The sequence below is a fragment of the Salvelinus fontinalis genome, chromosome 5, assembly GCF_029448725.1.
Source record: "Salvelinus fontinalis isolate EN_2023a chromosome 5, ASM2944872v1, whole genome shotgun sequence".
Classification (NCBI taxonomy): domain Eukaryota; kingdom Metazoa; phylum Chordata; class Actinopteri; order Salmoniformes; family Salmonidae; genus Salvelinus; species Salvelinus fontinalis.
In genome coordinates this window covers 52,158,263-52,186,256 of record NC_074669.1, presented here as the reverse complement: position 1 = coordinate 52,186,256, position 27,994 = coordinate 52,158,263, and the positions used below count along the sequence as shown (strand labels likewise).

The following is a 27,994-nucleotide window of genomic DNA, read 5'->3' as shown; positions in this document are numbered from 1 at the left end:
ATCCTTTTATATGATGCATTAACCAATAAAGCAACTAGTGTTTTAAGTGGATCCCAGACCCAACCCATCTGCATGTCTACAGTGGAATCTAGTCTTTCTCTCTCTCTCTTTAGCTCCGAATCCTCTGTCATGGCGTCTTCTAGCTCACCCATTATGCAGCTGGATCTCACTTCCCGTGAGAAGTGTGAACCCACTGCGGAGAGACATTACGATCTTTACCGCTGCAGGTGCTGCAAGGAGTACCGTGTGTGGACCAGACCAATGCTGTTCCAACACACCGCCTGGTGTATCTTGATGTAAACTCAATCTCCAGAATTCATCCCGTGCTCTCGGTTATCTCCTGCTCCTAATGTGCCGCTTTCACCTGGGAATATACACAGTGCAACGCAGGGGTCATTTCCTGACAAAAGGACAACAGACTCTCCCATTATGGCCAGATCACCCATCTGTGACATGTATAACAGCCCCCGGTACTCCCATCGGTCTCCCAATTACCAGCTACTAGGCCATGTGGCATGAATCCTCACAATGATATCTCAACAATGCTACTAAAGTAACCCCTGCTACTACTGACACTGCCCATGACGCATACCTCAAAATCCCTCATTTGCGCCGTAGTCCAGTTCCATGCTGTTACTATATCCTCCTTCGATTACTGTCCCTACAGCAACTGCCGTGAGAATAACTACTGCATGGAATCTGTTAAGTGTTCGCTGGCTGTTATAAATGGGGCAGAGGTTAATGACGTTGAAAGAATATCCAACCTAGCAAAACTCTGAGTCACAGCTTCCCTGGAAGTTGACAATAGTGTCTGAAATGCCAACCCTATCTCTGCTACTTTCACCATGATCTGGGTATGTGTAATAGTCCCGATATTGTGCACAGTTAGCTCGTAAGAGAGGGAGGACAGCTATTTCCTGTAACAATATACGGAGTGGTATCGTATTCCCGGAGACTATCATCCCGACCTCAATTTACGAGCCCCCACAGATCTCCACCCCAGTCACATTCCATCCCAGTTAACAGCCTTATGTAAACATTCTGTCTCAAACACAGGCCTCATGTGCACCTTGCCTCCTGCTACAAATACGTTTGACCACTCTTACATTCCACAACACCTAAAAACATATTGTCTTGAAAGGGAAAGAGAAAAAGTACATGTTTAATTATTTCACACCATCCTTGATGCGACTAAAACTGGGGACAGAAACGTCCACCCGTTCCGTTCTATGCCCATGTCATGCTGGTCATTATGCACGACTCCTTCATTTTCATTCTTGGGTGTTAACGCAAGACACAGACTGAGCCTTGTATGCAATTAATTGCACCGTATCATCCAGAAATCTATATGTATCGATGTGATTTAACATAAAAATTCTGATGACATGGTAAAACAACAACAAAACATGTCATGGTTGAACCAAGCTATCATCCAGTGAGTTCTCTAATAACCTCCCTCTCGGAGGACACTTAAAGATAATGTTTCTACAGAGAAAAATCCTCCCAAGGCCCAATAAAAACCCTCTCCTTTGTTTTGTTGATGTTGAGTGTGAGGTTATTTTCCTGACACCACACTCCGAGGGCCCTCACCTCCTCCCTGTAGGCCGCCTCATCGTTGTTGGTGATCAAGCCTACCACTGTAGTGTTATCTGCGAACTTGATAATTGAGTTGGAGGCGTGCATGGCCACACAGTCATGGGTGAACAGGGAGTACAGGAGAGGGCTAAGAACACACCCTTGTGGGGCCCCAGTGTTGAGGATCAGCGGGTGGAGATGTTGTTTCCTACCCTCACCACCAAATGCTGAGCTGTAATTGATGAGCAGCATTCTTACATAGGTATTCCTCTTGTCCAGATGGGTTAGGGCAGTGTGCAGTGTGATTGTGATTGCGTCGTCTGTGGACCTATTGGGGCGGTAAGCAAATTAGAGTCGGTCTAGGGTGTCAGGTAGGGTGGAGGTGATATGATCCTTGACTAGTCTCTCAAAGCACTTCATGATGACGGAAGTGAGTGCTACAGGGCGCTAGTCGTTTAGTTCAGTTACCTTAGCTTTCTTTGGAACAGGAAAAATGGTGGCCCTCTTAAAGCATGTGGGAACAGTAGACTGGGATAGGGATTGATTGTATCTGTCCGTAAACACACCAGCCAGCTGGTCGGCACATGCTCTGAGGATGCGTCTAGGGATGCCGTCTGGGCGGGCAGCCTTGCGAGGGTTAACACGTTTAAATGTTTTACTCACATTGGCTGCGGTGAAGGAGAGCCCGTAGGTTTCGGTAGCGGGCCATGTCAGTGGCACTGTATTGTCCTCAAAGCGAGCAAAGAAGTCGTTTATTTTGTCTGGGAGCAAGACGTCGGTGTCCGCGACGAGGATGGTTTTCTTTTTGTAATCCGTGATTGACTGAAGACCCTGCCACATACGTCTCGTGTCTGAGCCATTGAATTGTGACTGTACTTTGTCTCTATACTGACGCTTAGCTTGTTTGATTGCCTTGCGGAGGGTATAGCTACACTGTTTGTATACTGTCATGTTTCCGGTCGCCTTGCCATGATTAAAAGCCGTGGTTAAAGGCTTTCAGTTTTGCGCGAATGCTGCCATCAATCCACGGTTTCTGGTTGGGGAAGGTTTTAATAGTCACCATGGGTACAACATCACCGATGCACTTGCTAATAAACTCGCTCACCGAATGAGCGTATACATCAATGTTGTTGTTTGAGGCTATCCTGAACATATCCCAGTCCACGTGATCGAAGCAATCTTGAAGCGTGGAATCAGATAGGTCGGACCAGCGTTGAACAGACCTGAAAACTGGTGTTTCCTGTTTAGTTTCTGTCTATAGGCTGGAAGCAACAAAATGGAGTCGTGGTCAGATTTTACGAAAGGAGGGCGAGGGGTGGCTTTGTATGCGTCGCGGGAATTTGGAGTGGCAATGATCGAGAAATTTGCCAGCATTCGATATGCAGATAAAATTTAGGGAGCCTTGTTTTCAGATTATACTTGTTAAAATCACCAGCTACAATAAATGCAGGCTCAAGGTTATGTGTTTTCCAGTTTACATAGAGTCCAATGAAGTTCTTTCAGAGCCGTCGAGGTGTCTGCTTGGGGGAGGGGTATACAAGGCTGCGATTGTAATCGAAGAACATTCTCTTGGTAGATAATGAGGTCGGCATTTGATTGTAAGGAATTCTAGGTCAGGTGAACGAAAGGACTTAAGTTCCTGTATGTTGTTATGATCACACCACAACTCGTTAATCATAAGGCATACACCTCCGCCCTTCTTCTTACCAGAGAGATGTTTGTTTCTGTCTGCGTGATGCGAGAAGAAACAAGGTGGCTGTACCGACTCTGATAAGGTATCCCGAGTGATCCATGTTTCCGTGAAACAGAGAATGTTACAATCTCTGATGTCTCTCTGGAAGGCAACCCTTGCTCGAATTTAGTATTAGTAGTATTCCTGGTTGTAATGTTGGTAAGTTGACGTTGCTCTTATATCCAATAGTTCTTCCCGGCTGTATGTAATAAGACTTAAGATTTCCTGGGGTAACGGTGTAAGAAATAATACATAAAAAAACAAAATACTGCATAGTTTCCTAAGAACGAGAAGCGAGGCGACCATCTCTGTTGGCGCCATAGTCCAAAGTTCACTATCACTGTTGTTGATAACACACATTACCAAAATAATTCACACTTGTCTTCCTATTTCCACATAATCTGTCACGGTTCACCGCACCAATAGGGCATAACAATCTCCTTATTGCTACTGCTCGTATACTCTAATCATGTTATCTTTTTCCTTTTCGAACCATGGATGAGGCTCTCCTCCAGACACTTTATCCACCCACTGGCACTATGCTGCCTCACAACCACTGCAGCTGAGACTTTCACCCTCTCATTACAGGTTTAGCAGGGAACCTACCCCACCCGGGTCTTACCCCCTAGGATTTTGCAGGTACTAACCTGCTCGGGCTTACCTTCCGGGACTTACCCTATACTTTATAGTAGTCACATGAACTAACCCACTATGGATTTACCCCCTAGGACTTACCCTATACAGGTACCAACCTATTCGGGATTACCTTCCGAGACCATATACCACAAAGCTACGACCGGTCGTAATACAATGGGACTACTGAATAAGCTCAGGCTTTCTAGGTCCGTATCCTATAATTGGTTCAGACTCTCATCTCTCCAAGATGTCAGAGTTAGTGATAACAGGTGTCAGAACTGTGCCTACCTTGTCTCTGGTGTCGGCTCCTGTTTCACTAATCCGAAATCTCTAGTTCAACTGCAAATCGTGGTGAACCCTGCTCTCAGCCCCAACTGTTAGGTTCTAAATATTAGAGCAAGAACTCGACAGAGACTATGAAAGCTTAAACCAAGTTAATTCATCCCGAAGGCACGAACAGCTGAACCGACCAAAACACATTTCCAATAGCGGTGGTATATGTACTCCAATTTGGGGTGGAATCTCCTCCTTCTCTCCAAACACTACATCTCTGTTGCCAGGCAGGAAATGAAGTGACGCAGGCAATAAACTGTTCCTTCTCCCTTAACGTGACCTGACCTCGACCCGCTTCATCACTAATCCACGGCTCTCTCCCCTTATCAGTGCTGCCACATGTGATCATTTTCCCTGCAATCAGCACATTCCAAGCTCAGTTGCACCCACCATATACCTTCCTCCTACATATAAGCATTAACTTCTGGTGTGGACCCTCTAGACAATAGCACTCAATATTTCAATAGTATACCTGATAATTAACCCTATTCCAAGTTTAGAAGTTAGAACCCAGTACCCATCAGACTTTACAGTATGTGCAATAATGATGTTTAACATGATTTTTGAATCACTACCTCATCTCTGTACCCCACACATACAGTTATCTGTAAGGTCCCTCAGTCGAGCAGTGAATTTCAAACACCGATTCAATCACAAAGTCCAGGGAGGTTTTCTAATAACTCACAAAGAAGGCCACATATTGGTAGATGGGTAAAAATATATTTTTTAAACAACATTGAACATATCCCTTTGAGCATGGTGAAGTTATTCATTACACTTTGGATGGTGTATCAATGCACCCAGTCACTACAAAGATACAGACGTTCTTCCTGACTCAGTTGCCAGAGAGGAAGGAAACCACTCAGGGATTTCACCATAGGGCCAATGGTGACTTTAAACAGTTACAGAGTTTAATGGCTGTGATAGGAGAAAACTGAAGATGGATCAACAACATTGTAGTTAATCTACAATACTAACCTAAATGACAACGAAAGAAGCCAGTACAGAATAAAAATATTCCAAAACATGAATCCTGTTTGCAATAAGGCACTAAAGTAAAATTGCAAAACAAATGTGGCAAAGAAATTGACTTTATTGTCCTGAATGCAATGCGTTGTGTTTGGGGCAAATCCAACACAATACATCACTGAGTACCACTTCATATTTTCAAGCATGGTGGTGGCTACATCATGTTATGGGTATGCTTGTCATCGGCAAGCATTTAGAAGTGTTTTTAGAATCAAGCAAACGGAATAGAGCTAAGCAAAGCCAAAATCCTAGAGGACAATCTTGTTCAGTCTGATTTCCAACAGAATGGGAGACAAATTCACCTTTCAACAAGAAAATAACCGAAAACAAAAGGCCAAATATACACTTGAGTTGCTTACCAAGACAACATTGAATGTTCCTGAGTGACCTAGTTACAGTTTTGACTTAAATTGGATTGAGAATCTATGGCAAGACTTGAAAAGGGCTGACTAGCAATGATCAACAACTAACTTGATGGAGCTTAATGAATAAGAATAATGGGCAAATATTGTACAATCCAGGTCTGCAAAGCTCTTCGAGACTTACCCAGAAAGACACAGCTGTAATTGCTGCCAAAAATGCTTCTACAAAGTATTGACTCAGGGGTATGAATATGTCAATAAGATGTTTCTGTATTTAATTTTCAATCAATTTGTAAACATTTCTACAAATATATTTTAACTTTGTCATTATGGGGTATTGTGTGTAGATAGATGGGTGAGAGAAAAATATATTTCATCCTTTTGTAATTTAGGCTGTAACACAACAAGATGTAGAATAAGTCAATGGCTATGAAAACTTTCTGAAGGCACTGAGTGTACAAAACATTAGGAACATCTTCCTAATATTGAGTTGCACCCGCCCTCAGAACAGCCTTGATTGCCAGGGCATGGACTCTACAAGTTGTCGATAGCGTTCCACAGGGATGCTGGCCCATGTCGACTCCAATGCTTCCCACAGTTGTGTCAAGTTGGCTGGATGTCCTTTGCGTGGTGGACCATTCTTGAGTGATGAGTTCAAAGGCACTTAAATCTTTTGTCTTACCCATTCACTCTCTGAATGGAACACATACACAATCCCATGTCTCAAATGTCTCAAGGTTTAAATATCCTTCTTTAACCTGTCTCCTCTCCTTCATCTACACTGATTGAAGTGGATTTCGCAGGTGACCATAACATCAATAAGGGATTATAGCTTTCACCTGGATTCACCTATGTTATGGATAGAGCAGGTTTTCCTAATGTTTTGTACACTCTGTGTATATACCTCACATAATAGAACATATAAGGTTACCATACAAGATGATGCACACAGTTCACTGTGAAATTCAAAAAAAAATCCACTAGAAGGTGCTCTTTAACAACCTACAGTACACTCTGGTTCATCACTACACAACAAATCTACTAACCGCTCCCAGTCTCAAGAGGGATGGGTGTTATAATCCAATGAGTTGATGGCAATAATGGAGTATATGATTTCTCACACATATGTCTTCTCCAAGTCCTCCATCTTCACAGGGTGTTGTGATGTTGACTGTGATGATGTGAATACTGACAGGTTTGGCAACACCACTCAGGGGTGTAATCATTAGTCCAAACAGTTGCAACTAAAATGAGAGTTTCTATTGGATAAATTCAGGTAGGTCCCTCCCCATTCCATTTGCTTCTGTTTGAGAAACGTTTTGCAACAGAATTGGCAAAATGAATAAACCCCAGAGGACTGCTGGTCTGGTTGAGTCTATTCTCTCCTCTCCTCTGTACAACGACAAGATCACATCTTTCAGGTTCTACACAGTGCGCACCACTGAACAGCTCGAGCTTAGTAGCAATGAACCATTTGTTCAGATGGAGAAGGCTTGCCAGACTGACATTCATGCTGCTATATTTTCTCATTGAAGGTATGTTTCTTTTGTTGTTACTGATTTGCTGCACTAACTAAAAGTGTAAGTGGGAGATGATAGATAAGTAGCCTAAACATTATATTTTTTTAAATGTTCAATGTATTAATTAGTAACTTTGGGGGAAAAAAACATTTAGGTCTATCTTTGTATGTTTGTTGTGTCTCCTGATAAGAGAGGCTAGCAGCCGTAGTGCGTTGAGCACAGACCGAATGGGAATTTCCCTAATCCCCCTCCCCCCTTTTAAGTCAAATTGTAAACGCTAAATCATTTAAACAGTGCCACATTTAAACAGTGTGTAGCATATCGCTAAGACTCATTCCAAAATAGCATTCCTCTCTCTATCCTCCTGTATCCTGTCCGAGCATTAGACAAATATTTACAGTAAGGGATAGATACAGACAGCGACTAGTTTCTTAAACTGAGCTCTTAAAGGGGAAGAAAGAGGTGTAGGATATAAAAGTTTGTGATCTATACACCAACTACAGAGTATGCCAATACTTTATTGATTCATAGAATAATTTAGATGAGAGATTAATAATCTTTTAGAAACAACAGACTGAAAACCTTTTATAGTTCTCTTAGACTGTAGCTTGTCATTTGAAACTAATTTGCAATCTATTCAAATTTTGGCCAACTGACAGAGCTCACAGGTTCACTTTGTTTAGGCTCACAGTGCCTGCCCATTGATGTCTGAAAAGACTAAAGACTATGGATGGGATAGTAAAACATGCAACTTTATGATGTTGTGACTTGGGAAATCCCTCAACAATGACGAATCATTGAAGGACAATGGGCATGGCTTTATCCCCAAATGAAGAAATGATTTGTAAGGGGGTGCGTATTGACGGCAGAGAAGTCAGACGCAGGAGAGAAAAACTGTTCCCAACGGCACAGTTTATTAAACAAAAACCACCGGGAAACATACCAAGTATAACATGGGTAAAAAAAAGAACCCTACGCACGCCAGAACCAACGTGCACAAACACTTACGATAAACAATCACTGACAAGGACATGAGGGGAAACAGAGGGTTAAATACACAACATGTAATTGATGGGATTGGAACCAGGTGTGATACAAGACAAGACAAAACCAATGGAAAATGAAAAGAGGATCAGTGATGGCTAGACGGTCGGTGACTTCGACCGCCAAACGCCGCCAGAAACAAGGAGAGGGACCAACTTTGGCGGAAGTCGTGACATTATTTCATGGATATCAATATCTAAAAGTCATTAGGTAAAAAATAATATTCAGACTCTGTGGTATTTAAGCTACATTCGGGTGGGACATTAAACAGGAAATGTTTGTGGTTTCCTGTGATTATGTGGTCAGAGGCTGTCTGACACATATATGGATGGAAGAGCGAGAGGCAGGTAGTTGGAACAGGCAATGTACTTTGTTACAAAGGTCATGGTCTGGTCACTGGTCAGCTCACCACAAATGTGATGTTCATCTGGTCATAGCGTGGGACAAAAAAGCTATGTTTTTTAGGGTGTAAGTGTCTCGCTTGAAAGTCTTAAAACTGAGAATGAAGATGTTCAAGAGCCACAAGAGCTACACTACATGACCAAAAGTATGTGGTTAGCTGCTCGTCAAACATCTCATTCCAAAATCATGGGCATTAATATGGAGTTGGTCTTCCCTTTGCTGCTATAACAGCCTCCCCTCCTCTGGGAATGCTTTCCACTACATTGCTGCTGGGACTTACTTCCAGCATTAGTGAGGTCGGGCACTGATGTTGGGCGATTAGGCCTGACTCGCAGTCGGCACTTCTATTCATCCTAAAGGTGTTTGATGGTGTTGAGGTTAGGGCTCTGTGCAGGCTCTGTGCTTCCACACCGATCTCGACAAACCATTTCTGTATGGACCTCACTTTGTGCACAGGGGCATTGTCATGCTGAAACAGGAAAAGGCCTTCCCCAAACTCTTGCCACAAAGTTGGAAGCACAGAATCATCTAGAAAGTCATTGTATGCTGTAGTTTAAGATTTCTCTTTACTGGAACTTAGGGGTCTAGCTCGAACCATGAAAAACATCCCCAAACCATTATTCCTCCTCCATCAAGCTTTACAGTTGGCACTATGAATTCGGAAATGTAGCGTTCTCCTGGCATCTGCCAAACTCAGATTCATCCGTAGGACTGCCAGATGGTGAAGTGTGATTCATCCCACCAGAGAACGCGTTTCCACTGCTCCAATGAGTCCAATGGCGGCAATCTTTACATTAATCCAGCCTACGCTTCGCATTGCGCATGGTGATCTTAGGTTTTTGTGTGGTTGCTCGGCCATGGAAACCCATTTCATGAAGCTCCCGATGAACAGTTCTTGTGTTGGCGTTGCTTCCAGAGGCAGGAACTCGGAAGTGAGTGTTGCAACCGAGGACAGACAATTTTTACACGCTATAAGCCTACTATAGGCTAATATCAACTAGCTGGCCTGGCACATCATTGCCAATGAAAGGAAGTTAGGCTCGCTAGCAAGCATTTTATCCAGGCAGCCTAGAACAACAACAACCTGAAAGCGTTGAGCCTTCTGTATGACCGTTTCCAACATGGAAGAGGAGGATGGCATTGGCGTTTCTCTAAAGGTAGGGTGAGTCAACATTTATTTTCTACTTGCATGCCAGCACGCACACTCACAGAAATTAGTACCATATTTTTATTTTATTTAACTAGGCAAGTCATGTGTTTTTTAATATATTTTAGTTGTCACTGTTTTAGACTAAGCGTAGGTGATTAGATGATGCTGAAATGCTGAAGTTGAAATGGTGCTGGAATAGTGGAGGCAGAGCCTGTTTTCTTTGCAACATCTGGTAACTCTGGGGTTCTAAATCAATAGTTGTTTAGTAGTCCGAAAATGTCGGAAACATTAACTTGCTTGACCATGCTGTAGGTCATGTAACTGTTTGTCATAAGCAATATGTTTTGTGGACTTCACCTGACAGATGTTGCTCTACGGGTTTTGATCGAATAAAGGTGTTGTTAAATGTATTCTATCATTGTGTCTTCTTAATGTCTCAGCCTTATAGGCCTGGCCTATAGGTCTGGATTCAGTCTGATGTGGTAACATTTAAAATAGTTTTTTTTTTAACATTGGATAAAAGTAGAAACTCAGAGCTGGAAAATGGTATATCATGGAATGCAGTTCAGGAACAATGTGAAAGTAATTGTTTTGAAAGTTGATAAACTTGTAACCTCACTTTTGAGAAAACGTACCTTGAATGTTTTGGTACACCTATTGGAGAGCTCTTTGTCGAGACTTATTCAGCAATGTTCACACCCTCTTAAGCCTTAGCCCCACCCAGCCAATGATTTCAAGACCAAAACTGGTGAAAGTAGTAGCCTACAATAAGGAAAAACTTGATGTAAAAATATACTTTATCTACTCCTTGACCTATGTCTTAATCTGTCTTTGAAAGTGTCCAGAAAAAAATATTTTATAATTATTAGATGATGCTTACCCAGACATTAAATTGATGGGAAAATCAATGCTATAGCAACCCCCCAGCCACATCTAGCTAAGTGGATAGGTCACTATTGTCTAGACATGTGCACATGTTCATGAAATAGCTAGATAGCTAAACAATGAACTGTAATCCCAACCCATAGCTACAGGACAAACGGATTGGCATAGAAAGCCCCCATCCATGAAGTTTGAATCTGCAGGTAGCTAAAGCTAACCAACTAGGTTCAATGTTAGCTAGCTAGCTAACATATGGCTATAACTAGCAATACAAATGGGTTTCTGAGATCGTAATAATATTACTAGACAGATCATACACATAACATTAGCTAGCGAGCCAGCAAGCTAATGTTTGCTAGCTAGCTAACAGTACACTTTAACTTGCAATGAAAACGACTTTGACTAAATTAGATGTTATGCTGGTGAATGAGGACCCAAAAGCGACTTAACAGAAACAGAGTTTTTATTCCAGTCTTAAACAAAAAACGATACTCCTGGATATATCTTAGGTAAATACAAAACAGGAAAACTGAAATCCTCTCGTCAGTAGAGAGGAACGACTGGAGACGCGACCACAGACTGCAGGTCGCTTCGGGAAGGCACAGGCCGTAGCTGACATAGACACCTGCTCACACGCAGCATCTGAAGAAGGCAAAAACACGACAGGGCGGAACAAGGACACAGAACAGCAAACATCAAACAAGGATCCGACAAGGACAGAAGCGGAAAACAGAGGGAGAAATAGGGACTCTAATCAGAGGGCAAAATAGGGGACAGGTGTGAAAGAGTAAATGAGGTAGTTAGGAGAATGAGGAACAGCTGGGAGCAGGAACGGAACGATAGAGAGAGAGAGCGAGAGAGGGAGAGGAAGAAGGCACCACGGTACCGGCGTCGAGAGAAACAGACAGATAATCCTCGAGAGCCTTACGTTCGGGAGCCGACAGAGAGTATAGTCTACCCCGAGGGGGAGTGGTACCCGGAAGGAGATCAATACAACAATCATACGACCGGTGAGGAGGAAGGGAGTTGGCTCTGGACCGACTGAAGACCGTGCGCAGATCATGATATTCCTCCGGCACTCCTGTCAAATCACCAGGTTCCTCCTGAGAAGAGGGGACAGAAGAAACAGGAGGGATAGCAGACATTAAACACTTCACATGACAAGAAACGTTCCAGGATAGGATAGAATTACTAGACCAATTAATAGAAGGATTATGACATACTAGCCAGGGATGACCCAAAACAACAGGTGTAAAAGGTGAACGAAAAATCAAAAAGGAAATGGTCTCACTGTGGTTACCAGATACAGTGAGGGTTAAAGGTAGTGTCTCACATCTGATACTGGGGAGAAGACTACCATCTAAGGCGAACATGGGCGTGGGCTTCCCTAACTGTCTGAGAGGAATGTCATGCTTCCGAGCCCATGCTTCGTCCATAAAACAACCCTCAGCCCCAGAGTCTATCAAGGCACTGCAGGAAGCAGCCGAACCAGACCAGCGTAGATGGACCAACAAGGTAGTACAGGATCTTGATGGAGAGACCTGAGTAGTAGCGCTCACCAGTAGCCCTCCGCTTACTGATGAGCTCTGGCTTTTACTGGACATGAAATAACAAAATGTCCAGCAGAACCGCAATAGAGGCAAAGGCGGTTGGTGATTCTCCGTTCCCTCTCCTTAGTCGAGATGCGAATACCTCCCAGCTGCATGGGCTCAGTCTCTGAGCCGGTGGGAGGAGATAGTTGAGATGCGGAGAGGGGGAACACCGTTAACGCGAGCTCTCCTCCACGAGCTCGGTGACGAAGATCTACCCGTCGTTCTATGCGGATGGCGAGTGCAATCAAAGAGTCCACGCTGGAAGGAACCTCCCGGGAGAGAATCTCATCTTTAACCTCAGCGTGGAGTCCCTCCAGAAAACGAGCGAGCAACGCCGGCTCGTTCCAGTCACTGGAGGCAGCAAGAGTGCGAAACTCTATAGAGTAATCCGTTATGGATCGATCACCTTGACATAGGGAAGCCAGGGCCCTGGAAGCCTCCTTCCCAAAAACTGAACGATCAAAAACCCGTATCATCTCCTCTTTAAAGTTCTGATAATCGTTAGTACACTCAGCCCTTGCCTCCCAGATAGCTGTGCCCCACTCCCGAGCCCGACCAGTAAGGAGTGATATGACGTAGGCGATCCGAGCTCTCTCTCTTGAGTATGTGTTGGGCTGGAGAGAAAACACAATATCACACTGGGTGAGAAAGGAGCCGCACTCAGTGGGTTGCCCAGAGTAACATGGTGGGTTATTAACCCTAGGTTCCGGAGACTCGGAAGACCAGGAAGTAGCAGGTGGCACGAGACGAAGACTCTGAAACTGTCCTGAGAGGTTGGAGACCTGAGCGGCCAGGGTCTCAACGGCATGACGAGCAGCAGACAATTCCTGCTCGTGTCTGCCGAGCATTGCTCCCTGGATCTCGATGGCAGTGTTGCGAGAATCCGTAGTCGCTGGGTCCATTACTGGTCGGATCCTTCTGTTATGCTGGTGAATGAGGACCCAAAAGCGACTTAACAGAAACAGAGTCTTTATTCCAGTCTTAAACAAAAAACGATACTCCTGGATATATCTTAGGTAAATACAAAACAGGAAAACTGAAATCCTCTCGTCAGTAGAGAGGAACGACTGGAGACGCGACCACAGACTGCAGGTCGCTTCGGGAAGGCACAGGCCGTAGCTGACATAGACACCTGCTCACACGCAGCATCTGAAGAAGGCAAAAACACGACAGGGCGGAACAAGGACACAGAACAGCAAACATCAAACAAGGATCCGACAAGGACAGAAGCGGAAAACAGAGGGAGAAATAGGGACTCTAATCAGAGGGCAAAATAGGGGACAGGTGTGAAAGAGTAAATGAGGTAGTTAGGAGAATGAGGAACAGCTGGGAGCAGGAACGGAACGATAGAGAGAGAGAGCGAGAGAGGGAGAGAGGGAGGGGGAGAGAGAGGGATAGAAAGAGGGAAAGAACCAAATAAGACCAGCAGAGGGAAACGAATAGAAGGGAAGCACAGGGACAAGACATGATAATCAATGACAAAACATGACATTAGAAATGTATAATATCTGAAAATGTATCTACACTCTTAACCATATGCATGGATGAACTTTTCACGGCATCGTAGCTAGCTACACCTTGTTTGGACAATTGTTATGTCAAGTCACTCCGGTCAACTGTGTGCAGAAAGTTATGTTAGTCCATCACAACTTTTTTACACTGATCTTTGAGAGCAGTTGCAACCTCTGCGTATTGTGGATTCAGCACTATCGTTCTAATACAACTCAAGAGGGTTTTCATTAATGGAACCTTTTCTAATGTCAAACATGTAAAGTGTGGTGTACCACAGGGCAGCTCTCTAGGCCTTCTACTCTTTTTTTATGTTTACAAATGACCTGCCACTGGCATTAACAAAGAGTTGCAGTCTGTTTTGGAATGGGTGACCAGTAATAAACTTCTGTAGTCCTGAACATCTGTAAACTAAGAGCATTGTATTTGGTACAAATCATTCCATAAGTTCTAGACCTCAGCTGAATCTGGTAATGAATAGTGTGGCTGTTGAACAAGTTGAGGAGACTAAATTACTTGGTGTTACCTTAGATTGTAAACTGTCATGGTCAAAACATAGATTCAATGGTTGTAAAGATGGGGAGAGGTCTGTCTGTAATAAAGAGATGCTCTGCCTTTATGACACCACATTTCAAAAAAGCAAGTCCTGCAGGCTCTAGTTTTGTCTTATCTTGATTATTGTCCAGTCGGGTGCTGCAAGGAAAGACCTAGTTAAGCTGCAGCTGGCACAGAACAGAGCGGCACTTCATTGTCATCAGAGGGGTAATATAAATACTATGCATGCCAGTCTCTCTTGGCTAAGAGTTGAGGAGAGACTAACTTCATCACTTCTTTTGATAAGAAACATTATGTTGAGAATTCCAAATTGTTTGCATAGTCAACTTACACACAGCTCTGACACACACACTTACCCCACCAGACATGCCACCAGGGGTCTTTTCATAGTACCCAAATCTAGAACAAATTCATGAAAGTGTACCGTATTATCTAGAGCCATTATTGCATGGAACTGCCTCTCATAGTGCTTAAATGAACAGCAAACCTGGTTTTAAAAAACAGATAAAGCAACACCTCACGGCACAACGCCTCCCCCCTATTTGACCTAGATAGTTTGTGTGTAGGCTACATGTAACATGTTTTAATTGATGTAGTTGTCTGTTGTCTTTTAATGTCCTGTATTATGTCATGTTTAGTGTGGACCCCAGGAAGAGTAGCTGCTGCTTTCACAAAAGCTATGGGGATCCCAAAAAAATACCAAAATCATTTTGATAAAAATAAAAAATTTAATAAAATGCCTCTCCAGTGAAGTAGTGACGTGCAATCATCGGCGCCTGAGGCTTGCACTGACACTCAGGATAAAGATGAGGCTGTGACGGTAGGAGTGACATTTGGAGGAGGTGACCCCTTACCTTTTGGCTGATCCATTTCTGGTTTCAGGGTGGGTGAAATCGGAGTTGGGTGCTGTTGAATTGGTGAAAGTAACCCGAAATTGCCTTGTGATACTTGTTTGTGTTTCTGCTGGTCAGAGGGAGCAGGCACTTCTCACCAAATTAATTGGGACAAGAGATGTGAAATGTTTTGCTCTCAAGAATAGGGTGCCATTGAAAGAAGTGATTACTGGGGTAGCGGTAAATGTGAAAGTGGACCAAATGTGAAACTGTTTGTGTTACTCATCATTTGGTGCGATGCAGACATGGTGGCATGACTGGTGAAACAGAAGAGTCATGGTTTTGAGTTTTCATGTTGAGTCTCTGCCCGACAAAGTGATATTAGGATATTTCAGTTATCCCACATGAGCTTATGTGACAAAGTGTCCGGTGCGAGAGAGGCAGGTTGAAGTTACTAGGGTTAGGGTAGAGCAGAGGGTGTTGTATGCTGAGGCAGTAAAGAAAGTTGAGGAAGATGGGTCAAGGGGGCGGGATACTGAGAGGAGTCGTGTGAGTAGTAGATCTGTATCAGTACAGAGGGATAGGCCAAAGAATGATATATGCTTCAGTAAGATTGGCTTTTAGCATTCATAGCAATGGATATCAACAGCTGCAGAGAAATATTTGGATGTACGAGATTTAATGTTGAAGTCGAAAGTTAAAATTAACATACACCTTAGCCAAATATATTTAAACTCAGTTTCACAATTCCTGACATTTAATCCAATTAAGAATTCCCTGTTTTAGGTCAGTTAGGATCACCACTTTATTTTAAGAATGTGAAATGTCAGAATAATAGAAGAGAGAATGATTTATTTCAGCTTTTCATTCTTTGATCACATTCCCAGTGGGTCAGAAGTTTATATACACTCAATTGGTATTTGGTAGCATTGCCTTTTAAATTGCTTAACTTGGGTCAAACGTTTCGGGTAGCCTTCCAAAAGCTTCCCACAACAAGTTGGGTAAATTTTGGCCCATGCCTCCTTGCTCGCACACGCTTTTTCAGTTCTGCAGTCTTTCCTGAGAAATTGTGCATTGTGTCCACTGCGCAGCACACAATTTAAATTTAGCCTTGAATGATGCATGCCAAGATATTCCAGAGATAACGGGCTGTTGATATTGCAACCACATAACTCAAACGCCGGTTTACGAGGATGAACGAAATCGCAAACAGCTTTTTATGTTCAAGCTCTCAAGAACTGTTTATCTGCTAATTTATTGGCTCTCTAGTATTTAGACGACCTGTCCCCAGGCCGGCAGTTAAGGAGAATGGGAGGCACAATTAAAGATGTCACAGAATTGCTGTATTTGAAGCACAACTCCCTTCTGCCCAGTTTCCCTGTTGTTGCTATGACAATCAAGCGGTAACTGTCGCTTCTGCAGAGAGATCCTTTTCTAAACAAAAATTCATAAAGAACTACCTACACTCTAAAAAAATGCTGGGTTATTGATATAGGACCCAGTGGGTGGGTTAATTCTCCCGCCATATCAAAGTTATCCAGCAAGCTATTGAATGAGTATTGTTGCAGCTGTAGCAAGTCTACCAGACAGTGCAGCCTGCTCATAGTGTAATTACTTTGACGGATAAATTGGCAAGTAGTTATAGCTGACCAAATACTGTGAGGAAAAGTTAGCTAACAACGCTAATTATCCAGTCAGGTTAAATAGACCTAACTATTAAAATTACATATCTCAGTCATTGAAAATTTTAGATAATGTTAGCTAGCAAGCTATCTAGCAAACAACACCATGCATGCTAGCTCAAACATTAGCTAGCTAGTTAACGTAAACTCACTCACTTTTGTACATCGCCTTGGTCCGTACAATTGACCTTATTTTAGCGCCCCATAAACGTAATACTTCCAGATCAACTGTAATGTCAATACCATTGTAAAGCACAATTTCTCCCCTTTCCAACAAAATCAATGACATGAGCTCCACGCTGCCCATTTCTACATAATTCAAGAAGGCAATGAGCTCTGTCGGGTCTTTTTAAAATTGCCGGGTGGGGAAGCGAAACTAATGCGTGATAGTGAGAAGGACAGATGTCATGTGGGAAAACTGCTTTTCTTCACTCGATCTGTCCAATTTACCACCTTATCGCCTCTAAAATGTAAATAAAACACGATAAAGAGTTTGTGTCATTACATACCTGTTTGAAGGTTTTTGTCGAATTTTAATCGGGTTTTTGTGGCGGTGCTAAAATGATCTTCAGAAGTAAACATTGTCTTTTGAGAGTCATGATCGCTTGCAGTGACGACACAAAAAATGACTAGGTATGCCGCATTACCCCGTCACTGTCCATTTCTTGTTTTTAGACGATGAGAGAAGTGCTACACCTGGTGGAGAGTGATTGTAAGACATAAATAGTTGCTTTATGCGTGCTGTACGTTACGGCATGACACATCACGATATAACGGACGGTCAGTTTATTTCAACTTTTCTCCAATATAATAGAGCCATTACCATGTCGATCAACGCTTGAATAGAAACGTAGTTCACACCCCAGATTTTGAAGTCAACACAGTCGCTACAGTCCCATTAGTTTTCTTTGCAGCCTCGTTTGAATGTCGTAGTTGCGCACATTTGTACGGAATGGGGTGAGTTTACATTATCTACTTAGCTAACGTTTTATAACTTAGCTGGCTAGCTAACAATTTATTTTATATGCTGTGTGTGGTATCAAAAATGTTAGTTTTTTTTTTTTTGTCGTTTGGCTGGCTATGTCAGCTATGTCAGTGTCTGTAGAAAGCTTGTCTTCTGTAAGCCTAACGTTAACGCTATTGTGTGGTGCTGTCACGCCCTGGCCATAGAGGCTTTTATTCTCTATTTTGGTTAGGCCAGGGTGTGACTAGGGTGAGCATTATAGTTTCTTTATTTCAATGTTTTGGCTGGGTATGGTTCTCAATCAGGGACAGCTGTTTATCGTTGTCTCTGATTGGGAATCATACTTAGGCAGCCTTTTTTCCTTTGGTGTTTGTGGGTAGTTGACTTTGTTAGTGGCACTAGCCCTAGTAAGCTTCACGGTCGTTTCTTTGTTTCTTGTTTTGTTGGCGACATTCTAAATAAAAGAATATGTACGCTCAACACTCTGCACCCTGGTCCGGTCGTTTCCACCTAGATGACTGCCGTGACAGGTGCATTGTTTCATGTCAGGTAGTTAGCTCAAACTTTAGGTTTCCCACCCAGTTTGGCTAGCTAGACCAGCTAGCTAGCTATATATTTTACTAAGCTAGGCCTATTCCCTGTCTCTGAGTTAATGTAACATGGTTGTAACTAGTTGGCAAGCTTGTATCTCATGCTTTTAGTGACTATGTTTTTTTGCCTAATTGTTTATATTAGTTAGCTAGCTAGCTGGCTACGTAGTTTCAATCTGGATGCAGACACAGTTACTTTAGGTAGCTATAGCTAGCTACATATTAAAATGAAAGGAGTGTTTCAATTGTTCACACATGTTTAGGCTATCCATTTTGACTCTCCACTTAATGGGTTAGCTAACATTGTCTTTGTCTCCCAGATACTAAAGACGACATAGCCCTGAGAGTTCTTCTCCAACCACCAGTGTACTGAGTGCAGGTAGCTACATATTGAAATGAAAGTAATGTCTCAAATGTTGTCCATTTTGACTGTCCCCTAAAACCTTGTAATGTATTTGTCCCCTAAGAAACTAAAGATGGCACAATCCTGAGAGTGTTCATCCCACCACCAGTGTAACGAGTTGGAAATAATACTGCCCGTCCAAGCATTGATGAGGCCCAAAAATCATATTGTAGCATAAGTATACCTGTGGAATATTGAATAATATGTAATACTGTAAACCAGAGGTGGGAAGTAACTAATTACAAAAGATCTCATTACTGTAATTAAGTAGCTTTTCCAAGTACTTGTACTTTTTAGTATTTTTCAGTCAGTAATTTTTATATAATTAAAGTAACAGTACTTCTACTTGATTAAGATATTTCAGTAGCCTTTCCACAACTGATATTAATTCTTTCTTGGAATGTTTAATTTCTTTTCAAATGTTAATTGTATATTTTACATACAGATGTGCCTTGTTGCAGCTCATTAAATAAATGAACCTAGTTCCGACAGTACATTAATTTCCTCTATTACTTTTTCAATTTAATGCATGGAAATATCTGTAACAAGATGTGTAACAACATTTAGATAACCTTAGCAACATTAGCTAATTGTCAAGGTCAATGTTTGTTTTAAAAGTAACTCAATTACTTTTCCTCTGAGTACATTTTAAATGAGCTACTTTTGACTTTTACTTGAGTATTTTTTTTTTACACAAGTAGTTTTACTTTATGTTAGTCAAATGTAATTGAAGTAACAGTACTTCTACTTGATTAGGATATTTCAGTACTCTTCCCACCCCTGCTGTAAACCAATCACAAAGTGTCTGGACTCAGCTCAGTGCAGATTAACGTCCTTCACACAGGCTTGAGCAAGAGTGTGATGAGTGTCTTGATTATTGTTCAATGTTTTATAATCCTATTCTAAAATTCCCAGGCTGGAACCAATATGGCTGAATATCTCCGCCAAGTGACCAAAAAAAACAAGATACCAAACCCTTCGTTCTGACTCTGGGGACAATCGCCTGGCATTCATCATCATTGTTTATCTTTTGCATGACTTCCTTTTATAGCTAAAATGTATTTCTTAAAATAAACATTTTGTATTTTATCTACAATTTGTCATGATTGGCCATATGTCATTTTAAGAATGTCATAGACCGTGTACAGTAGTAACGTTGTAAAATGGATTGTTATTGTTAGAAATATTTGTAAGTTTACAAATGAACAGATTCTGTAATAGAGAGAAGGTAAAACAAAATAATCTTGCAATAATGTAGGAAATAACCCACTGCTGGGTCAAAAATACATGAATAAAAATAATCTAGCAAAACAGTAAAAAGCTACCCACTGCTAGGTCAAAATAGCCACATTTTTGGGGGTAAATCAAGTAACCCAACAGTGCTGGGCTAAAATAACCCAGTGCTGGTTATGTGCTATAGTGATCCAGCGCAGGATTTTTTAGAGTGTAGGAAGCATTAGGCTTTCGGTCTGATATGCGCTTTGAACACCTGAGTACGCAGAGGCTTAAAGTAATTAAGTAAAAATACTTTAAAGTACTACTTAAGTAGTTTTTTGGGGGTATCTATACTTTACTATTTACATTTTTGACTACTTTTACTTCACTACATTCCTAAATATATATATTTTTTACTTTTTACTCTATACGTTTTCCTTGACACTCAAAGTACTCATGACATTTTGAATGCTTCGCAGGACAGTGAAATTGTCAAATTCATGCACTTATCAAGAGAACATCCCTGGTCATCCCTACTGCCTCTGATCTGGCAGACTAACGAAACACAAATTCTGAGTTTGTGAAGATGTTGGAGTGTGCCCCTGGCTATCTGTAAATAAAGTATGACAATTGGGTACTTTTTCCACCGCTGCAATTGAGTGCAGGAAATGCAGAAATGATAAAAATGCTGAAATTAGTTTTGGTTGAATTGAACAGTATAAAACAATCAGAATGGAGAAAAAAACGAATTGAAATCATTTAGGATATATGTGTTGCCACCCTAGGATCACTCACTACTCTTAAATCAAATGTATACCGTGATATTATATTTTGGCCATATCGCCCAGCCCTAAGTCCACCACAGAGTCAGTTTTCCTAGCTTTGGCCCAGGCCTGCTTTCTCATCTGAATGAGCTTGGTTTTCTTCTGAGCTATTTTTGTTTAAAAGGGGCGTGTTTAACTGCAAGAAAAATACATCTGAAGGAAATATTTTCAAGAGCCAACTCGGGGTCAGGAATACAGGGGACAGCTAAATCAGAATAGAACCCTTGAGAAGAGAACTTTTTCAAATGTTCCTTCTTAATTAAACGAGGAGTAGTATTTTGCTGTTTTGTATCTCTAATACATACTATGGGACAATGATGACTGAGACCATATGCAAATATTCCACTTGACAAATATTTATCGGGGTTATTAGTAAGAATTAAGTCAATCAATAAGGAGTTAAAAGGGTTTTTCACATTTAGCCGTGTGAGTTTTGAGATCAATTGAGTCAGATTCAAATCAATGCATATACTCTTAAATTGATCTGAGGCTAGGGATAGCCGATCCAGATCCATATCCCATAAAATGACCGACTCCGAGGACCAGAAAAGGTGTTAAACACTCAGATATTGCACTAAAAGCATCCGCCATGGCAGCAAGGAGGGTGGTAAATCCCAGCAACAAATAAATGTGTGTTCTGGTTTATGGACACATAAACACATAGACAACCAGGAACTCAAATATATTGGGAACATAAATATTTAAAAATTGGGTTGCAATGAAATTAGATAGTACATATATGGCCACCCACCTTCCTCTTTCTGTAATCTGTCACATCTAAATACATGATAATCATTTACTTCAATGTCTTTATCAGAGGCAGAACCATTTAATCATGTTCCCAAGAGAACCAGAATGTCAGGACATGAGTATTGTACTCAAATGTTAATTCTGTCATTTTTTTATCATCATACTTTGCACATTTAGGTGCATTAGCCCGAACCCCCTACGAGAGTTAAAGTCAAAGGGGTTATAACAGCTCATTCCCAATCAGAGCTAACAGGCATAGGGCCATCTGCAGCTATTTGTTGAGTGACCTGAGACCTTTTCCAAGGTCCCTGGCCAACCACGTGAAAGCAGAGCAGACTGAGCATTTGACAGACCTCTCTCAAGTCGTTGGATGCAAGGGCTGGCGCGGGAACTGGGAGAGCAGTGTTGGCAGCGCTCAGTCCACCTGGATGAAGCTCCTGCCGAAGGAGTGGAGCTGCTGCAAGGGACTAGAGTGGCTGCCAATGCTCCATTCTGGGTGTGCACAGGAAAAGGAAAGGGGGATTCCTAGTCAGTTGTACAACTGAATGCCTTCAACTGAAATGTGTCTTTCACATTTAACCCAACCCCTCTGAATCAGAGAGGTGCGGGGGGCTGCCCTATTCGACATCCACGTCTTCGGCGCCCAGGGAACAGTCGGTTAACTACCTTGCTATGGGGCAGAACAACAGATTTGTACCTTTTCAACTCGGGGATTCGAACCAGCAACCTTTCGGTTACTGACCCAATGCTCTAACCACCAGAGGCCTTGGCGTGGCTCCTGTTGCAGAGTTGGCTCCTGTTGCAGAGTTGGGGCTGCTATTGGGGGCTTGAATTGTCCTAGGCCTGTCCTGGGGATGGGAATTTCTTTTAATTTTTTTTATTTCACCTTTATTTAACCAGGTATGCTAGTTGAGAACAAGTTCTCATTTGCAACTGCGACCTGGCCAAGATAAAGCATAGCAGTGTGAACAGACAACAACACAGAGTTACACATGGAGTAAACAATAGACAAGTCAATAACATGGTAGAAAAAAGAGAATCTATATACAATGTGTGCAAAAGGCATGAGGTAGGCAATAAATCGAATAATTACAATTTAGCAGATTAACACTGGAGTGATACATCATCAGATGATCATGTGCAAGAAGAGATACTGGTGTGCAAAAGAGCAGAAAAGTAAATAAATAAAAGCAGTATGGGGGTGAGGTAGGTAAATTGGGTGGGTAGTTTACAGATGGACTATGTACAGCTGCAGCGATCGGTTAGCTGCTCGGATAGCAGATTTTTAAAGTTGTTGAGGGAGATAAAAGTCTCCAACTTCAGAGATTTTTGCAATTCGTTCCAGTCGCAGGCAGCAGAGAACTGGAAGGAAAGGCGTCCAAATGAGGTTTTGGCTTTAGGGATGATCAGTGAGATACACCTGCTGGAGCGCGTGCTACGGGTGGGTGTAGCCATCGTGACCAGTGAACTGAGATAATGCGGCACTTTGCCTAGCATAGCCTTGTAGATGACCTGGAGCCAGTGGGTCTGACGACGAACATGTAGCGAGGGCCAGCCGACTAGGGCATACAGGTCGCAGTGGTGGGTCGTATAAGGTGCTTTAGTAACAAAACGGATGGCACTGTGATAAACTGCATCCAGTTTGCTGAGTAGAGTATTGGAAGCTATTTTGTAGATGACATCGCCGAAGTCGAGGATCGGTAGGATAGTCAGTTTTACTAGGGTAAGTTTGGCGGCGTGAGTGAAGGAGGCTTTGTTCCGGAATAGAAAGCCGACTCTAGATTTGATTTTGGATTGGAGATGTTTGATATGAGTCTGGAAGGAGAGTTTGCAGTCTAGCCAGACACCTAGGTACTTATAGATGTCCACATATTCTAGGTCGGAACCGTCCAGGGTGGTGATGCTAGTCGGGCGTGCGGGTGCAGGCAGCGAACGGTTGAAAAGCATGCATTTGGTTTTACTAGCGTTTAAGAGCAGTTGGAGGCCACGGAAGGAGTGTTGTATGGCATTGAAGCTCGTTTGGAGGTTAGATAGCACAGTGTCCAGGGAAGAGCCGGAAGTATACAGAATGGTGTCGTCTGCGTAGAGGTGGATCAGGGAATCGCCCGCAGCAAGAGCAACATCATTGATGTATACAGAGAAAAGAGTCGGCCCGAGAATTGAACCCTGTGGTACCCCCATAGAGACTGCCAGAGGACCGGACAACATGCCCTCCGATTTGACACACTGAACTCTGTCTGCAAAGTAGTTGGTGAACCAGGCAAGGCAGTCATTAGAAAAACCGAGGCTATTGAGTCTGCCGATAAGAATATGGTGATTGACAGAGTCGAAAGCCTTGGCCAGGTCGATGAAGACGGCTGCACAGTAATGTCTTTTATCGATGGCGGTTATGATATCGTTTAGTACCTTGAGCGTGGCTGAGGTGCACCCGTGACCGGCTCGGAAACCGGATTGCACAGCGGAGAAGGTACGGTGGGATTCGAGATGGTCAGTGATCTGTTTGTTGACTTGGCTTTCGAAGACCTTAGCTAGGCAGGGCAGGATGGATATAGGTCTGTAACAGTTTGGGTCCAGGGTGTCTCCCCCTTTGAAGAGGGGGATGACAGCGGCAGCTTTCCAATCCTTGGGGATCTCAGATGATACGAAGGAGAGGTTGAACAGGCTGGTAATAGGGGGTGCGACAATGGCAGCGGACAGTTTCAGAAATAGGGGGCCCAGATTGTCAAGCCCAGCTGATTTGTATGGGTCCAGGTTTTCCAGCTCTTTCAGAACATCTGCTATCTGGATATGGGTAAAGGAGAAGCTGGGGAGGCTTGGGCGAGTAGCAGCGGGGGGGGCGGGGCTGTTGGCCAAGGTTGGAGTCGCCAGGTGGAAGGCATGGCCAGCCATTGAGAAATGTTTGTTGAAGTTTTCGATTATCACGGACTTATCAGTGGTGACCGTGTTATCTAGCCTCAGTGCAGTGGGCAGCTGGGAGGAGGTGCTCTTGTTTTCCATGGACTTTACAGTATCCCAGAACTTTTTGGAGTTAGAGCTACAGGATGCAAATTTCTGCTTGAAAAAGCTGGCCTTTGCTTTCCTGACTGACTGCGTGTATTGGTTCCTGACTTCCCTGAACAGTTGCATATCACGGGGGCTCTTCGATGCTATTGCAGTTCGCCACAGGATGTTTTTGTGCTGGTCGAGGGCAGTCAGGTCTGGAGTGAACCAAGGGCTATATCTGTTCTTGGTTCTGCATTTTTTGAACGGAGCATGCTTGTCTAATATGGTGAGGAAGTAACTTTTAAAGAATGACCAGGCATCCTCAACTGACGGGATGAGGTCAATATCCTTCCAGGGTACCCGGGCCAGGTCGATTACAAAGGCCTGCTCGCAGAAGTGTTTCAGGGAGCGTTTGACAGTGATGAGGGGTGGTCGTTTGACCGTGGACCCGTGGCGAATACAGGCAATGAGGCAGTGATCGCTGAGATCTTGATTGAAGACAGCAAAGGTGTATTTGGAGGGCAAGTTGGTCAGGATAATGTCTATTAGGGTGCCCATGTTTACGGATTTAGGGTTGTACCTGGTGGGTTCCTTGATGATTTGTGTGAGATTGAGGGCATCAAGCTTAGATTGTAGGACTGCCGGGGTGTTAAGCATATCCCAGTTTAGGTCACCTAACAGAACAAACTCTGAAGCTAGATGGGGAGCGATCAATTCACAGATGGTGTCCAGGGCACAGCTGGGAGCTGAGGGGGGTCGGTAGCAGGCGGCAACAGTGAGAGACTTATTTCTGGAGAGATTAATTTTTAAAATTAGAAGTTCGAACTGTTTGGGCATAGACTTGGAAAGTATGACAGAACTTTGCAGGCTATCTCTGCAGTAGATTGCAACTCCTCCCCCTTTGGCAGTTCTATCTTGACGGAAAGTGTTATAGTTGGGTATGGAAATCTCAGAGTTTTTGGTGGCCTTCCTAAGCCAGGATTCAGACACGGCAAGGACATCAGGGTTGGCAGAGTGTGCTAAAGCGGTGAGTAAGGCAAACTTGGGGAGGAGGCTTCTGATGTTGACATGCATGAGGCCAAGGCTTTTTCGATCACAGAAGTCAACAAATGAGGGTGACTGGGGACATGCAGGGCCTGGGTTTACCTCCACATCACCCGAGGAACATAGGAGTAGTAGGATGAGGGTGCGGCTAAAGGCTATCAAAACTGGTCGCCTAGAGCGTTGGGGACAAGGAATAAAAGGAGCAGATTTATGGGCGTGGTAGAATAGATTCTGGGCATAATGTGCAGACCAGGGTATGGTGGGGCACGGGTACAGCGGAGGCAAGCCCAGGCACTGGGTGATGATAAGAGAGGTTGTATCTCTGGACATGCTGGTCTCAATGGGTGAGGTGACCGCATGTGTGGGGGGTGGGACAAAGGAGGTATCAGAGGTACGGAGAGTGGAACTACGGGGTCCATTGCAAACCAAAACAATGATAACTAGCCTGAACAACAGTATGTAAGGCATATTGATATTAGAGAGAGACATACAATAAGGCATAAAGTGATTGCAGGTCATGATTGGGAGAGCTAGCTAAAACAGCAGGTGAAATAACAGCAGCTAGTCAGCTAACACAGCAACAGAAGGTAAAAATGGCGACGACTGGGCAGAGAGGGTCGGATTAATTACACACAGATCCTGAGTTAAGGCACAGAGCCGACAGATAAAACACAAATAAACAGAATGGAGTACCGTGAATTAATGGACAGTCAAGCAGGCATCAGCTATGTAGCCAAGTGATCATAGTGTCCAGGGGGCAGCCGTAGATGGAGTAGTGAGGCCTCCACTAAGCTAGCACGCGTTTAAAGTTAGTAGCCCGGGGGGGTGGTCTGCTCAGACGGAGGGGGTCTGCTCAGACGGAGGCCGGTTGAGGGCACCGGTTGAGGGCACGTCTGCAAACCAGACGTGGTCGTGTCGACAGAGAATCCAAGCCGGATAGCGATGGCGAAAGAGAGGTTGTGAATTGTAGAATTGTGTTTGCTAACTGGTGCTAGCTTCCTGGCTGCGCTAGCTGCAAGATAAGCTAGCAGTTAGCAGACCGGGGCAGGCAAGTTAGCCTTTGGGGGACGTCGCGATGGGGGGGAAGTCTGTTTTTGCCTCTTCGTGCGGTGACGTCGATAGACCAGTCGTGGAATTAGTAGGGTTCCAGGTAGCTCTAGGTAGCTAACAGGCCTAGTAGGTTAGCAGAATGGGCCTTCAGCGGGCGTCACGCCTGAGGGGCCTGTTGGAGTCCCCGGGCAGATTATGTCGGTATTCCAGTCGTAGAGGATAGGCGGGGTTCCGTGCTCCGTACCGGCAGTAAATGGGTCCGGGTCTTGTAGCCCAGGAGTGGGCTTCAGTGGTAGCACAGGAGCCCTAGCCAATTAGCTTCAGGCTAATTGGTGCCTGCTCCGGTGCCTGCTCCGGGATGGAAACGCTAGCCAGGAGTGGTCACCCGGGATTGTGGTTAGCTAGTTGCGAAGATCCAGATGAAAATGTTCAGAGTTTGCGGTAGGAATCCGGGGATATGGTGAGAAATAGGTCCGTTATGCTCTGGTTTTAGTCACGTTGTTCGAACTAGCGAGAGCTTTCCGAGCTAAAGGTTAGCTGATGACCGCTAGCAATGGTTTGCTAACTGATAGCTGGTAGGCAGTTAGCTGGCTATCTTCAGTAGATGGATTCCAGATCAGAAGTAAATAGAAATACTTTAGAAAAAAAGCAGATCCACGCCACATTGGGTGAGGCGGGTTGCAGGAGAGTATTTAGAAGTTGAGGTTTAAGAAAGTATTTTTAAAAGATATGCGAAGAAAAAGATGTAAAAAGATATATACAAGGGACACGGGACACGACAGGACAAAGACGTCTACACTGCTACACCGTCTTGGAAATGTAGGGTAACCAAAACTTTCCTGGGAGGGAAGTAGTGGGGGATAATTGAGGAGGGTGGTGTGAAGGGCAGCGTGGCTGGTGAAGCTCCAAACTCAGCATCTGAGGGCTGATGATGAGAATAATACATGGTGTGGATGGCATCTTGTGGTGCACTACCCTCAACAGAGTTTTTCCAGAGCCTAGGGTAGTGGTCGGTGATGTGTAGAGCTGGGCTGAGTTGAGGTGTGCTGGGTCTGGTTGTGCTGTGCTGTGATGGGCCGGGCCTGGTTGAGCTGTGCTGAGACTGGTCGGGTCTGATAGAGCAGTGCTGAGGCGGGCCAGGTCTGGATGAGCTGTGCTGTGATGGGCCGGGTCTGCTTGAGCTGTGCTGAGGCGGGCCCAGGTCTGGTTGTCTCTCCGATGGCTGCTATCTCCTTGGATAGTGGGGAGGTGGGGGGGGACTCTGTTGCTGGGCTGGTATAATTGTGGAACTCTGCCTAACATGGCATCCTTCAGGTCCTTGGCAAAGATTCTGACT

The 27,994-nt window shown here is 43.7% G+C and overlaps 1 pseudogene; it reads left to right on the top strand.

The window, feature by feature from the left end:
• The first annotated feature begins 6,991 nt into the window (after positions 1 to 6,991).
• LOC129855809 (SLAM family member 5-like) overlaps positions 6,992 to 27,994 on the top strand; it is a 28,299-nt pseudogene continuing 7,296 nt past the window's right edge.